This window comes from Lissotriton helveticus, chromosome 6, assembly GCF_964261635.1.
Source record: "Lissotriton helveticus chromosome 6, aLisHel1.1, whole genome shotgun sequence".
Classification (NCBI taxonomy): domain Eukaryota; kingdom Metazoa; phylum Chordata; class Amphibia; order Caudata; family Salamandridae; genus Lissotriton; species Lissotriton helveticus.
Window position 1 is genome coordinate 1,901,607,268 of NC_136067.1, and position 15,144 is coordinate 1,901,622,411.

The window sequence follows — 15,144 nt, forward strand, 5'->3', positions numbered from 1 at the left end:
TTCATCCTAATGCCTCTGGTTGGGGACTGAGAGGGCACATAACAAACCTCCCCTGTAAAACCTTGCACTGTGTGGCAGAAACAGTGGGGTGCCTGCGACAGGATGTAGGCTTTTACAAACATCTTGGGGAAAATGTAAGCGAAGCCTACATGCAGGATGCACTGTTCCTGGAGAAAATTAATTCTCAACAAATTAAATATAATATACCTACTTAGGAAAATAAATAATCTATGGACTTCTTTTACACTTAATGTATTTATTGTGCAACATACATTTTCAAACAAAAAACATTAATATGCTCCTGCATAATGTTCTCATAATACATCACAAACACTATATGTGTCTATATCTTATTTTTCAAAAAGAATCTTGTAGAGATCATACGTATGCTCATATATTTATGTACATAACTGTCTATGGAAGATAATTCTTTACATAGCGCAATGACACCAAGAGTTGTAAAGCAGTGTCGCCCGATGCATTTCGGGAAGCCCTGTTCCCTTCTTTAGGGGCGAATACCTAAAAGAATATAGATTGAAAATATACTATGAAAATACATCATATGACTTTTATAGAAGTTAAGCTCAAGAAATTCTACACAGGGGGGAAAAAACGTCATCAGTAACAAGACAATATGATGGTGTGCTAGGAAATATCTGCTGTATGAAACATACATAAGCAAAGAGACATTACAGCTTAATATATATGAGTTACAAAAATACCATCAGTAACAGTACAGTCAGATGGTAAACTAGGGGATATCTGTTGTACACAAGATACATAGGTGGATAAACATAGTACATGTGGGTTGGTATAATCCTCGTGTTGATGGTATATATATTGGCTAGAAAACATTATTGAAACTAGTTCGAGCACATAAAATAACATAATCATGGAGGATTCTGATGATCTATATATGGTGTTAGAAATACCCTCTATTACATGGAAAAATGCATACTGAAATGAAAAATCATTAAACTGTGTATTCTCATATTGCCTACATGCCATGTCAGAATAAACATCATAGTAATAAGTATTCAGGTTTACACACACCTGTGGCTTGCTTTCCTCACGGCCGATCGAATGCGTCCTCACAACTATAAGGATGAGGGACTCTATATAAAAGAAACGCGATAGTCATGCTCAGAAAAAATACTCTGTACTGGTAGATGATGATAAGGGGATACTTGATAACTCATCACACCTGTTTAATCACTACTGTAACTAAACGGACACGCAAGTCATCACTGTCAGTACTATCATGTGTTTTGGAAATTATCAAAATGAGTGCAGTAAGTGACGATTACAAACACACCTCATTTTCCCATAGGAGCCTGTGTTGTTGGATGGAACACAAGTTCCGATATGAAACAATGGGAATCTGACCGAACAGTGTTCGGTCGCATGGTAATCGTAATTGGGCGGGCGGAACCGCTGACCGCAAGTCAGTCGGTCCCGATTTTGAGTCAGTGTCAGGCGCAAAGTTTCCGCCCAACATCGTAATCAGCCCCTAAGTCTATGAAAAAAGTGGTGCCTGGTCATTGCCAGGTATGGCGAGGGCTCTGTGACATAGGATGTCATGTGCAGTAAGTTATTAATGCTGATTTTGAGATCATTGTCTAACATGGAGCAAATTATGGCATCAGAACGAATTCAACAAAAGATTAATAGATTCTGGAAATTATAGGTATACTACACACTTTTGTATCTTATGACTAGTGCTTCCGGTTTTATTCAACTTCTTTTACATTTCCATTTGCATTTATCCATATTTATATTTTGTTCATTTTAGCAGTATGAATCCATAATTGTGTGTTTACTGTAAAAAAAGAAGCTGCAAAGGGTGTATGTCCAGATTCATTTGACAAACAAATGTATACTCATGTTTGAATGTTCAATGAACTCCACTGCTTGTCTATCTGCAAAGTCATTGGACGAGCACTCTTGATCGACAATAGGCAGAATCGCCCATAAGAAAACCTATTTTCTGTATTTTAGCATATTTAAAAATGAATTAAAAAAGGAATTAGATGATTTTCTCCCTGTATTTCTGCTGTAAAAACAACTAAAATTTGAAAATGTGAGCCTAATTATGACCTCCTATTAGACATGGTTAGGAAGCAACTTATTCTGTGAACACTGTGTCCCAACGATAGAGTGCATGTGTTGATCAATGCAGAAAAGTAATGGATGCAGGAATTGCCTCAAATTATTGTTGTTGCTTCCAAAGTTAAAAAGAAAGGATTTTTAGTGAAGAAGAGAATGGATATGCCAATACCTCTCGATGCAGGCCAGTCGACCCAGTGTAAGGAGCCACCTTCCTTTATTCGAGGGTCCAGACTTTGCAGTTTTCCTGTACACCTGTATAGACTGCCACTGAAGACCGTGCCTACACACATGCCTGAACCATTCACATGGTTCTGTTAAATGGAACAAACTTTTGAACAGCCCACAATGGTAAACGGAGTGATGCATAAAACAGGTCAGGCATATTGGTGTGTACAGGAGGACCCCACATTTACCAAAGTGCAGGATGAATATCTGTGGTATACACCGGCTACTTTTGCATATGCATAGCAATGTATAAAATAGGGTGTAGAAAAGTATTAATTTACCTGCGGTGCGTCATTTTTGCCTGTTTTGCTTTGCCCTGTTAGTACAGAGACACACACCTACCTTCTTATAGGAAGCATAGCGGACTATGGACTCCCATGATACCGGTTGTAAACTGTCCTGTTTTCAGTTAGGCCTCGAGGTAAACACTGCCATTCTACATATACACTGGTCCCTCCTAAGGTTGACTTCACTTTTACAAGATAACTTCTGACATACATTTGCATCTGGGGCAGTCTGTATTAGTTTCTTGGGAACTAAACTTGCTTACAGAATTAACTTTGCAAGAACACTATCATGCTACCTTGACACTATGTACAATGTTTATCCATACGTTGTGCAAATGTGCTTGTTGTTCTCATACATACAGCAACATAGCTATCTATAACACACAAACAGTGGCAGCCTGTTCAAGATCACGGCCCAATGCAAGGATTCCTTTTGTTCTAAATAAACATCCCTTTCCGGACTTTGGCAGAGGAGCACTTTGCTGTCATTTGTGAGGTCTCCACATGCTGATGCTTTGGCACAGCAGCTTGGTGATATCTCTACCAGGGGTGTCCATCTTGTGACCAAGATGGGGACCTACATTCTTTCCCTTCAGGTAACAGAGGTTGGATTTATCCAGTACGAGGATTCTTGGCAGAACACACACACACACGCTCTAGACACCACTTAGGTTAGGGGACGAGTAGGAGGAGTATGACCGTTTTTTATATTGTTTCATATGGTTGCATATATGTATATTGTTTCAGCATGATGGTGGAACTTTTTTATTCTGTTTACTGTCCTTGTACTACTAATAACTTTAATTTGCTCCTATCTTTTGATCATTGCAGCACATATATTTTATACAAGAATCACATTGGTTCAATAAATAATGAAAAAGCCCCACTGTGTAATCCTTTAAATATTTCTCTGAGAGAAATAGAGCATGAGTGACTGAGCAAAAGGGTTCTAGATCTGTTAACATGATTCCTGGGGGATCAGGGTTGTCATTTTTAGTGTTTGCCAGAACCATATGCTACCCGCCCAGGGTTGGGGTGACTTATGGTGGAACTGTGAGCCACTGGCCTATAGGACGACATATCCTGAAGGGGTACATGGCACAATCCCAAAGGTTATGCTGTCCACAAACATGCAGTTCCTTCAGTAGGGCAGACACTACATGACAAGACATCCCTCTTCTCTGCTTTTTCAGCAGATTCACTTTGAAAAACAAAGAGAAGGCAAGAGCACTTTGGCCATCCACCCTCTTCAATCTGCGGAATGGAATTCTTACTTCCACTTTTCATTAGAGTGATCATAAATGATATCTAAGCATCACCATCTTTCAGGGCTGTACTCCCTGATGCCCGCCCTCAGGCCTGTCTTCTAGTATATTTGGTCACATGGAATCTCATCATAGTGACAACATTTCTGTGTCAACAGATGTCTCCTCCTCTGATTATGTGTGTCAGGAATATCATTTTGCAATCGCAAACATTGCCTTTGGTTGTACTTAAGTACTCATAACCATATGTGAATCATGCCAGAGACCAAAAATAAAAATGCTAATATTAACGAGGCAAATAAAAATCCCAAGCACCCTTCAACATACAACCTCTTCCACGTTAGATTTGCAGACTCTGTATACAGCACTAGCAAGAGCGAGACAGAGAGGAAGAGAGAGAGAGAGATGGAGAGAGACATATGCAAATAACAGCACAGATATCTCTTTACTCCTATCATCTTGACTAACCATGTAAGTAACATTATATACCACACGCTTGAGTATACATGTGCATTGGCGAATTGTTACTGCTAGGTGGTTTGAAAATAGAAAATGGTGACTTGAGCTGCATTCTGGGAGGATCCCATTTTTAAACCATCAAACAAAGCTAAGAGTAATGTGTTGTCATAACCACTCTCCATGTGAAAAGCGGCTTGGAGCAAACATTCTGATGCAAGCTTGTATTCCGAAATCACTGAATAAACTAATGATCGAATAATTTCAGGAGGGAAAAATCGACTAAAATATGTACAGTCGATTACTTACATATTAGGAACTATAGTATAATTCATCAAAAAAAGATTGGGAGGAAGATTCAGAGGAAACAAGAAAACAATGGGTTGTGTTAGTCTGTCTCCTGTGGCTACCACAATGCATACTTGCAAGTAACCAGGCTGGAGGAGAGGAAAGATAGAAAGAAGAATGAGCTGGGACAATAAGGAGGCAAGCTTAGAAGGAAGAGTGAATGTGATATGAATCATAAAAATCCTGTCAGAAAAATAAATCCACAGATCAGTTAAAGGTGTAAAATCGACATGTAGGCACATTACATCTGGTGTTTTCCCGGGGGACAGTCAGTGCATTCAAATGAACGGTTTTCTCAGAGAATGGATTGTTGTGAAAAAATGTTGACAGTGGGGTCTCCTCAACCTGGTTTCATCACATCTGATAATTAGCAGCAGAAAAAAAATGTTCTCGGATTACGTAGAGCCAAACATAACATCTACTACATATAGGGAACAGTAATTCTTTGGCAAAAAAGACAAGTCATGTAGAGTTAGCAGGTTTTTGCTGGTATGTTCTTTTTTTAGCTGTAAACTAAGGGCGATATGTATCAAGCATTTTCGCATTCGCAAAGGCCGAAATTTTCAGAATTTCGGCCTAAGCGAATGCGAATTCTCAATATGGTATGTATGACACAAATGTGGTACAAAATAAGGAATCGCACAATTTGCTATTCCTTATTTTGCGATTGCATTTAAGGAATCGCAAAATGTACGATTCCTTAAATGCAATGTATGATGCAATAAAATATTGCTAATTGTTCCTAAGGAATCGCAAATTACCACCAACTTGGTGGTAAGTTGCGAATTCCTTTTAAAAAGCATTTTATTTAAAAACAAAAGGTGCCATGTGACGCTCATACATGCCCTTAGGGCATGTATGTGCGCCATATGCGCACACATGTCATTTTCAGGGGTGCAGCATGGTGTCCATTGGACACCCCTGCACCCTTGAAAATATTCCCAATTTGCGATTAGCTAATTGCTAATCGCACATTTCCCCTTCATTCCTATGGGCCTCCTGGCCCATAGAAATGAATGGGAAATTATTCCTTATTTGTGATTAGCAATTTGCTAATCGCAATTAAGGAATATTAAGAAATCGCTAAAAAGAAGCTGATTTCTACATACATATCATTGTGCGATTCCTAAATAGCGATTCCTTAAAAATCGCTATTTAGGAATCGCACATACGCATGCCTTAGGGCGATATGTATCAACATTCCAATGTGCGATTCCTTAGGGCGATATGTATCAACATTCCAATGTGACTCAAGTTCACGGTGGTCAGCACTGGAATCTGGTTACCAAGCTCTGTCCTCCGACCTAGAAATAGAATGCTGTGCTTGCCAACTCATTGCTTTGGAAGGGACCCCGAATAAGTTCTTTGGGGCAGATTTATGAAGGCCTTGCGCCGCCGGTGCGTCACTTTTTCCCATGTTAAAAATGACGCACCGGCGGCGCAAGGCCTTCATAAATCTGCCCCTTTGAGTCTTGAGGGTTTAGTGACAGGTGTATCAAAGCTCGGTACCATTCTAGCAGCATCACCTTAAGCAGGAGTTGCAACAGAGTAAAATCAAGGGATACATTTTGCCTTCGAAGAGTAATAAGAGAGACTCTACTGCTTTGAAGTGTATCTTTTAGAAAACTGAGATGTGAGTTACTGTCTGTGTTTAAGCTATGCTTGGAGAAGGATGGTATCAGCCTTTGAAGTTCTGAGATTGCTTGAAAATTCATCCCCATTGAACAACAAATAGTCACTGGCCGCATGGTAAACTGCAACTACAGCAGTTATAGTATAATAGCATAAGGATCATACTATCAAATGCTCAAGAGGGGTACTTGGTTTTCCAGTTTGGGCCCAAATAATAGTATGGCCCCAGGACACCAGCGGTAATTACTGCAGTTATTACAATTGGAGTTAAGTAACCTCTGACTGACCTAGGAAACATGTTTCACAAGTGCAGTGCACAAGACCTCTATACTCTATGGGGCATAGCTGTCAATAGTGCAGCAGGTACAGAGGCACGGGGCCCGAAGTGAAAGCGGAGCAAAGTGCACCTCAGTTGTAACTGATTTTTACCGCTGTAACAGGAGACGGAGGGCTCATTTCCTGGTTTGCATTAGGGATCATGATACCATTGCTACATCACTGTGTACTCTGATCCACCTATGGTTGATTTAGTCATGGAAGTGTCTAGCCACTGTTCTCCATATTGTCCAGCTTCAAACTGTGCCAATCTCTACACCCATAAGGGTTCATACTGTGCCAAGCTGGCATTTGCTTATGTACCTTGTAAATCCAGAGGCTATCCCTGCAATTGTGCCATGATAGTTCACATACACATATTGATTGTTGGTGAGAGGGGGCGTTATCAGAGTGTGAGTACTAATCATGGCATCAGTAGTGATTGGCATACCAAACATAGACCCATATTTATCAAGGTTTTGCATCGCCCTTGCACCACGCAAGGGGATGCAAGGGCAACGCAAAACCTAAATGAGATTTATCAAACCACACAAGGCCACCTTGCATTGCCCTGTGTGGCTTGATAACTCTAAAGTAACGCACGGTTGCGCAAATTGCTGCCTTGCATTACACTGCAGCCGGGAGGCGTGCCATATGCGGAGCAAAGGTGTTCCCATGCATTCATCCATTTATTCTGACACATTTGCAGATTTACGAACACTGGAAGACCTGGGAATGCATTAGAATTGTTCACCTCCCCAGCAGAGGCGCCACGAGGAGAAACATCTTTATTTCTCCTCGTTGTTCCCTCCTTTTAAGTGGGCTGCATTCTGCACCACACTTAGAAAGAGATACATGCCTCTAAGGAATGTTTTTGTGCAGGAAGTGGCCTTTAATGTTAGTAAAGGGAGAGCTCCACGCACTTTATTGTAAACAATACCCCTCACAAGCGAGAGTGCATGCAGTGCATCTGCTTTTGCAGGCAAGATCTAAAAATAGAGTAGATTTTAATAAATAAAATGACACCGACATGACAAAAATCCAATAATGGAAACAGTAGTTATGAACATTTTAGGATTTAATGCAAAAAAAAGCTCCAAAAATCGTTAAGAGTCAACTGCTTTCATCTGGTTGCTTTTGACCAGCAGCGCAAGTTAACACCAACCACAATGGAGCACGGGTTGGAAACAGAAACCAAGTTTTACCTTCAGGATTAGTTTTGGAAATGCAGGGCAAGGCAGCAGGCTGTGACAGAAGAGGGCTCACCGTTCTCAGCTAGCAACTTGACAAGGTCTTGGTGAAGCTGTTGACTTTTGGCGGGAAAAGCGCAGAGCAGGAGAAATGTTATTTCATGCCCAGCGAAGGTCTCGGACGGATGCGTTTGACTTCTTTGCTCTGTGATGATTTCTATGTTTAGACTGAAGCTCAAATTCCTCAAGAAGGGCAATGCTGCAGGCAGTAGCTGAAGAGGGCTCCAGTAAGCCAAGTATCATTATTGGACGGTCCAGCTGAAGTGATTTGCTGCTGCAGAAAAGCTCAGAGTGGGAGACACATGAATCTTTGGGCCAGCAATAAGACACCTTTGTCGGTCTGGCTTGGCAAGTTTGTCTTGGCAAGTAGGTCTTGGGGCCAAAAAGTTTTTACAAGTCACATTTCAGGAACAGTTAGGAGGAGTACCCTTTGACACAAACCAAGGGTCCAGGATCTTGGGGACAGCACTTGGAGGTCAGGACTCACTCCAGCAGAGGATGCAGCTGGGTCCAGGGCAGCTCCATTTGGAACCTTTTTCAGCTTGGCAGCCACAGAAAAGGCCTTTAGTTGCTTGTTGTGCACCTGTAACTTGAACAGGAGGATGGCCTTATGACCTTTGATGTCCGCTTCTTTGCCCTGGGTACAAGAGGGAGAGCAGGTCTAGTATTCTTGCCTCTTCTTAGGTCACAGACAGCAGGTTCCGTCCTCTTCTGTTCTTCTCAGGCCCAGCAGTATTCTAACGAGGGTACTTTGGGTGATACATGGATGCCTGGCACCAGCCTGTGAGTGTGGGCAACGTCTGGTCACTCCCTAACCAATGGGGTACTTTTAAAAGTACCTGTTTCTAAATATGTTTCACAAATCTGACGTCACCAGTGAATTGGGCTTTAATATTATGTCCCAAGGCTTTCCTGTGCAGCAGCCAACCCTGGTACAATGAAAATAGCTTTTAGGGCCTTTTCACTATAAAGACGTTTAAAATTAAACCTTTACATATCCTACTTTTAATCACCATGCAACCTGCCTTATGGGCAGTAAGGCATATTTAGGGGGTGATCTGCTCAGTTAGGCTACACATGGGAGGTCTGCAGCCATGTTTACACTGTCACTGTAGGTGATGGCACAATAGGTGCTGAAGTCCACTGGTGACATATAAGTTACAAGCCTGGGTACATTTTTGTACCATTCATTATGGACTTATGGGTAAGGTAAATATGCCAATTAAGGGTATGCCAATTTCATCATTTTGAAAGGGGGAGCATAGACACTTTACCCATGGTTTGCAGGGGTCACGTGCACAGATTTCTACAGCCAGCAAAAATAGTCAAGGTCAAAATTTGGGGGTACACCAAGCAAATACTGTAATTTCCAACAATAGTTTACAATTGTGCACGGAGGAATACCTTCCTAAGTGTTCAATTGCCTTTTTTCCTTCACTGGGAAAATATTTTGCACCATCGAGAAGCATCTTTCCCTGAGTCCTAATAAATTTGGGTGGTCTTCTGTTCACATAAGAACTCTGAAAAGTGATCTATGCTTGAAGGTGGAACACTCCAACCATTCCTAGTTGGGAATGTCTCAGAAAAAAGATTGTGAATACCCATAAGCTACCAAGTCTGCGTGTCTCAAAACTTTTTGGTGCATCCTAGCCCTGGAAAACCCTATTCCATCTTCTGGAGTAGGATTTGCTCATCCTCATGACTACACCATTCTAGGGTAATATTGTGCATGGGTAAATAGGTTTATGACTGCAAGATCAGCTTTTGTGAACACCTTGCACTGATAATTCAAATCACTTTCAAGTGCGTGTTGGACTTCCATGCTCAAATGCCTTAATATAATGGGATCTATATGCTTTTTAAAATTACAGTGCTCTGTTTTCTATTATGGTATGTCAAGATGAAAGAGCTCCACTGCATGAATACTGAAGTGTCCATCTGCAAGAAGCATATCAGATAAAGTGTTGCTATATCTGAACCTGTAGTCAGATATTTTTGCTAATACACACAGATAAGAAACCGTGTTAGCTGTTTGCAAGAAATTGCTTTATTGGTTAACTGGTGTGAGAACCCTGCTCAAGCAGCAAGCATAAACCACAATCTTTGTCAGGGTGAGGCACAAGCCAACCCTAAATTAACCTGTGCTCAACCCTTTCGTAGCTTGGCAAAGAGCAGTAAGGCTTAATATTAGAGGCAATGTGTAAAGTTTTTTGCAACACTTCAAACAGTAGTAACGTTCAAAACACCTCACAGAAAGGATCCCACACCAAGTTAGAAACATAAAGTTATTTTTAAGAAATAAAAGAAGACCAAAACGACAAACATTCAATCAGTAGAACCGTACTATGCAATTGTAAAGATTTCAGTGACAATAGCGCCAAAAACCACAAAGGGCCAGCCCCAGACTGGGACAAATTTACAAGTTCAGGCCGACTGTGATGGAGAGTGGGCTGGCTATAGGGACCCAGTGAGGCCAGCTGAACCAAGTACCTTCAATCCTGGTGTGGGATCTGCACTGCTTTGCTTTGCGAGGCTTTATGTCACCGGGCGTCAGTTCCGATGTAGCGTTGCAAGGCTTTGCATCGGTTCCGGTGAGCAGCGTAGCTTGTGGGGCTTTTCATCGCTCAGCGCCAGGTCCAAAGAAGCTGGCAGCTGTGCAGCCAGGCTTTGCTGGGCTCGTGCCGCTTCATATCGCATTGATGAGGCTGGCAACTGTGCTGCGAGGCATCACATCACTTTACAACAGTTTCGATGGGGACCACAGCAGGGCTTGGCAGAGCACCTTCAAGGGTACAGGACCGGGATAGGACCACTTGGGAGGGCAGGACTCACAGATGGCAGAGTCCATGTGCTAGGATCAAGATTGTTGGTGCCTTCTGTCCCTGAAGCTCTGGTCAGGAGGCAAGACAATTAGACCTTGAGTCATTTTCGGGTCCTGTGTTCAACATATGCTGGTCCAGTCCTTCTCACTCAGGCAAGAGGGCAGCAGGCAGCAGGTCAGACCAGCAGAGAAGCAGTTCCTTCGGAGCAGCAGTCCAGCATAGTTCTTTCAGTTCTTTCATCAGCACAGTAGTCCTCCTTACTGTCAGAGTATCCAAAGGTCCAGAAGAATACTGAAGAATTGGTGTCTCAGGTCTAGTATGTATACCCAGTTGTGCCTTTGAATTGGGAGAAGCTCCTAGAGGCATGACTTTGAAGTCTCCAGGCATCCTGCCTTCCCCTTCTCGTCTCCAGACTATCTACAGAGGTATACAGCCCAATGTGTGGAGGCACGACACAGCCTATTCAAGTATAAGTGTGGAATGAACACCTGTGGGAGATTAGACAAATCAAGGAGCTCCTCCCGTTTAGAAGGAGTTTGAAAACCTGGTTGTTCCCCAAGACATAGTCGTCTGTCTTGTATCCAACACATTTTTTGTCCTCTGAGTTGCCTAGCGCCAGGATGCCTGCAAGGTGATAGCGTGCTTTATAAGTTAAATAAATAAATAAATAAATAAGTGGGGCTGTGCCCAGCTCCTCCCTCCCATCCTGCCAGTGATGGCCCATCCAGGCACACCTATAAGCTCTCTATTGTGTATGATTCTTTAAGAGGAATGCACAAAGCTGAACTAGCAACTACACCCATTCACGTGACCCAGAGGCAGGGTGCAGGCTCTAAATAACAAAGGCAGGAAAATGTAAACTTTCTAAAAATGTCATTTTCAAAATTGTAATTTGGAGAGGGTTTTTCATTGTCATTCTAAAGAAACCAAACATAAACTGGTTACCTACTCCCATTTGGAAAGTATCACTTACTAGATGTAATAAGGTAACCTCAATGTTAGCCTAGGGGAGAAGTAGGCCTTGCAGTGGTGGAAAACGAGTTACAGGTGTTTCGCTACCAGGATATGTAAAGATAATAAATACATGTCCGACTTTCTGAATACACTGCACTCTGCCATCTGGGCTGTTCAGGGCCTACCCTTGGGGTGACTAACGTGTTAAAATGGAAGGTTTGGGCCTGGCAAAAGGTTTAAAACTGCACACACAGACTGCAATCGCAGGCCTAAGACACGTTTAAAGTGCTACTCAAGTGGGTGGCACAATCAGTGCTGCAGGCCCACTGGTAGCATTTAACTGAGAGGCCCTGGGCACAGCTAGTACCACTTTACTAGGGACTTACAAGTAAATTAAATATGCCAATTGGGGATAAGAAAATGCTAACTTGTTTTAAGAAGCGAGCACAAGCACTTTAGCACTAGTTAGAAGTGGTAAAGTGTGCAAAGTCCTTGTCACGGTCTCAGCAACAGCACAACCCTCGATTTGACTTCGACTATGTTCCCATTCTTCCCCAACCCTCTGGATAGGCCCATTTATTCTCTGTATTGGAATGCTGTCTGTTCTGTTCACCCAAGTGATGCAGAAGCAGCCATTGACCCTTTCAAAAAAAGACTCTTAACTGTCTGAAAAAACTAGCGAGCAGCAGAATCCTCCAGAAGGCTTCAACTTCCTGTTAACCCTGCAGATGCAGCTGTTAAGCAATCAAAACTAATTACTTTTGCCAGTACAACAGCTGCTGTAAGTTCCTGCCAATTAGCTTCAATCAACAGAACATAGCCTGAGGCTGTGTTGAACATTCCATGACTCCGACAGGTGCCTTTCTGCCAATTAGCCTCAATCATGGAAATTAGCCTGGAACGGTGTTGAACGTTCTATGACCCCAGTAGATGGCTTCCTTCCAATTAAAATCATGTGACTCAGCTTCTAGCAACTTCCAGTGTTTTCCCCCTTCATGTGCCCTGTAGGTGGCCGGCAGTTCTATAAACAGATCACTTTACCCAATTAGCATTGTTTGGTCTCCCTACTGACCACTCACCTGTTTCTTATAATCGGCTCCTCTCCTGACATCATTCCTGCTTCCCCAGCCTCTGCAGTCTCTAGATACCGGCTAAGCCCGATCTCTGAAAAAGAACAAGAACAAGAAAAAGATTAAAGACAAAACAAGAACAACTCCAGCTTCAAGGTATTCTTGTTCACAATCGATATATGCATATTTATAAATGCTCTGAGCTCAGTAGCCTTCCTGAACAATTCTATTGCAAGGCCCCAGTTATTTTCTGGACACCCCTCAAGTGTCCGCGCTATAAATAGGCAGACTGTCCCCAAGGATTTTAATATTGGCGGAAGAAATCTACTCCTCACAACACTGAGTCGTAGACCAATTACAAAGGGCAGAGATAGGGACTCATTTTTATGGAAATATTTTAAACTCCAGTTAAGTGAGTTCAGAAGACTTATTCTTTGGAAGGGAAGTGCCTGGTAGATGACTGTTTAAGGTATGGTCACAACTAGTGGGCTACATAGTACAAGGGGGGAAAAAGTCCTAAAGATTGTGAGCTCACCTATTCCCTTGTACCTTACAGGTACTCCTTAACCATTGCGCCACAAGATCTAAGGTGGCCCCTTCCGAGGCTCACTGCAATCGCCACGGCCAAGGAGGAGAACCACAGCATCTGGTCTTTCCAACCCCAAACCCCTATCCCCAAGGGCCCTGTGGTCGAAACAGTGTTATATCCTGACCTCATGCATGGGCTCCTAGGAGGAATCAGGGGATTCAGGGTGACCCCATCGGAAGCACCTGGGATTCAGGTGAGTAGCTTATTACAGTCCTAGAGCCAGCAAAACTACATCAGCAAAAAAAACTGGAGGAGTGAAGGCCAAAATTCTAAGAATGACCCTGTAGAAAAAGCCCAGTCCAACACTGTTACTTTTGGGAAACTAACTAAAAAGATAATAAAGAATGACATATGAACATTTCATTTTTAGATAGCAAAGAAGCAACTTTTCACAGTTTTTAATTAAAATCTTGTGAAAAAATAGAAATATATGAAACGGTTTTAACATGAAATCCCAACACGATTAAAGAAGCGCCATTAAGGTGTTTTTTGCCGAAATCTTTGTGTAGTCTGGAGGCCAATTTAAAATTCTGGCAGGTTCCAGCCGGCCTTTGTCTCTTCTTGGGCTACTATATTATGTTATGGTATTGTGCGGCATGCCATGGCGTGGTGTGGATGTTATGGTAGGTTTATGGCATAGCATTGTATGGTACGGTATGATATGATATGGAAAACATTTCTGAATAGTAAAATTGGATTCAAATGGTTCCTTGGAGGTGTAGCCAGGACAGGTTATTTGATATGTGACTTGGGAGAGAAGAGCCAGATCTGACCTGGTAAAAATGAGTAGTCTTGGAGACTGATGTTTCCAAGACACGAAAATTAGAGTGAAAAATAGTTTATAATCTGACAAGTACAGCAAACACTATTGGCTAGTACAAAATGAAAAAGTCTCCTATTAAGATTAAGAATTCCAGATAAAAGTAGTGTAGAGAGTGTGATGAAATAAAATATGGAAATACCGATATTAAAACACTCCTGTGTGCAGACGACATGACTGGTAGCACACCCAAATTAGCCAATTCAGTTTGAAAACAATTCAGTGCTTTGAAAAATATTCCAGGATACATCATTAATATGAAATGGGGCAGTGATAACTAAAAAGAGAAATGAAAGTCTAGTAGAAAACCTGAGCCTCTAATAACAAAACTAAAGATGGAAACTAAACAGTGAAAATGGCTGATAATAGGGCTAACGGTCAAGTTTAATATGATCAAGATGATACTTATACCCAAAATGTTGCAAGTTTGTACTAATCTAAAGGTTCAATTGCCCGTACAATATATTCAGGCATTTGCTAAGATTATATTACATTGTCTGGGAAGAAAGCTCAGTTTTTGGCCTAAAGTCAGCAAACCGGCTACAAATGTTGTATTTTGGGTTATCAAATGTTAAAAAATAATGTGGTGTTTTATTTTGTAATATGCTTCTAGAATGCTCTAGAATGTTTGGGCATCAAGCAGGAGACGCAAAGGCTCCAAAACAGGTTATAACAGATATCTACTTTTAAAGAGGGTGGATGCTTCATTAGAGTCTTCTTAGGCAAGTGATGAGGAACAATGGGTTTGGAAGTCCCAAATCAGATGTTATCCAGGAAACATTTTAGTAATCTAAATCTTAAGAACTGGAGTATACAGAGGAAGGGTGATCTAATGGTGGGCGAGGCAACAAATTTACAGGGATAGCAGAGCCAGAACCGAGTTAAGGGTCTGACTCAGATCTTAGGGCCCGATTACAATGTCGTACGGACCGTACAACATTGTAATTTGCCCAACATGCAGGATATTAGTCCGACCGACGGAGTATGATGTCCGGTGATCAG

At 41.9% G+C, this 15,144-nt stretch overlaps 1 long non-coding RNA gene across 1 annotated transcript in view; it reads right to left on the reverse strand.

Moving 5' to 3' along the window:
• Positions 1 to 259: 259 nt before the first annotated feature.
• LOC144761946 (uncharacterized) overlaps positions 260 to 15,144 on the reverse strand; it is a 46,200-nt gene continuing 31,315 nt past the window's right edge. The window contains exons 3-5 of the long non-coding RNA XR_013595969.1: positions 12,743 to 12,827; positions 1,054 to 1,115; positions 260 to 519 (exon numbers count right to left, since the gene is read on the reverse strand). This is a non-coding gene — a long non-coding RNA (uncharacterized LOC144761946). The remainder of the gene's footprint in view (positions 520 to 1,053; positions 1,116 to 12,742; positions 12,828 to 15,144) is intronic.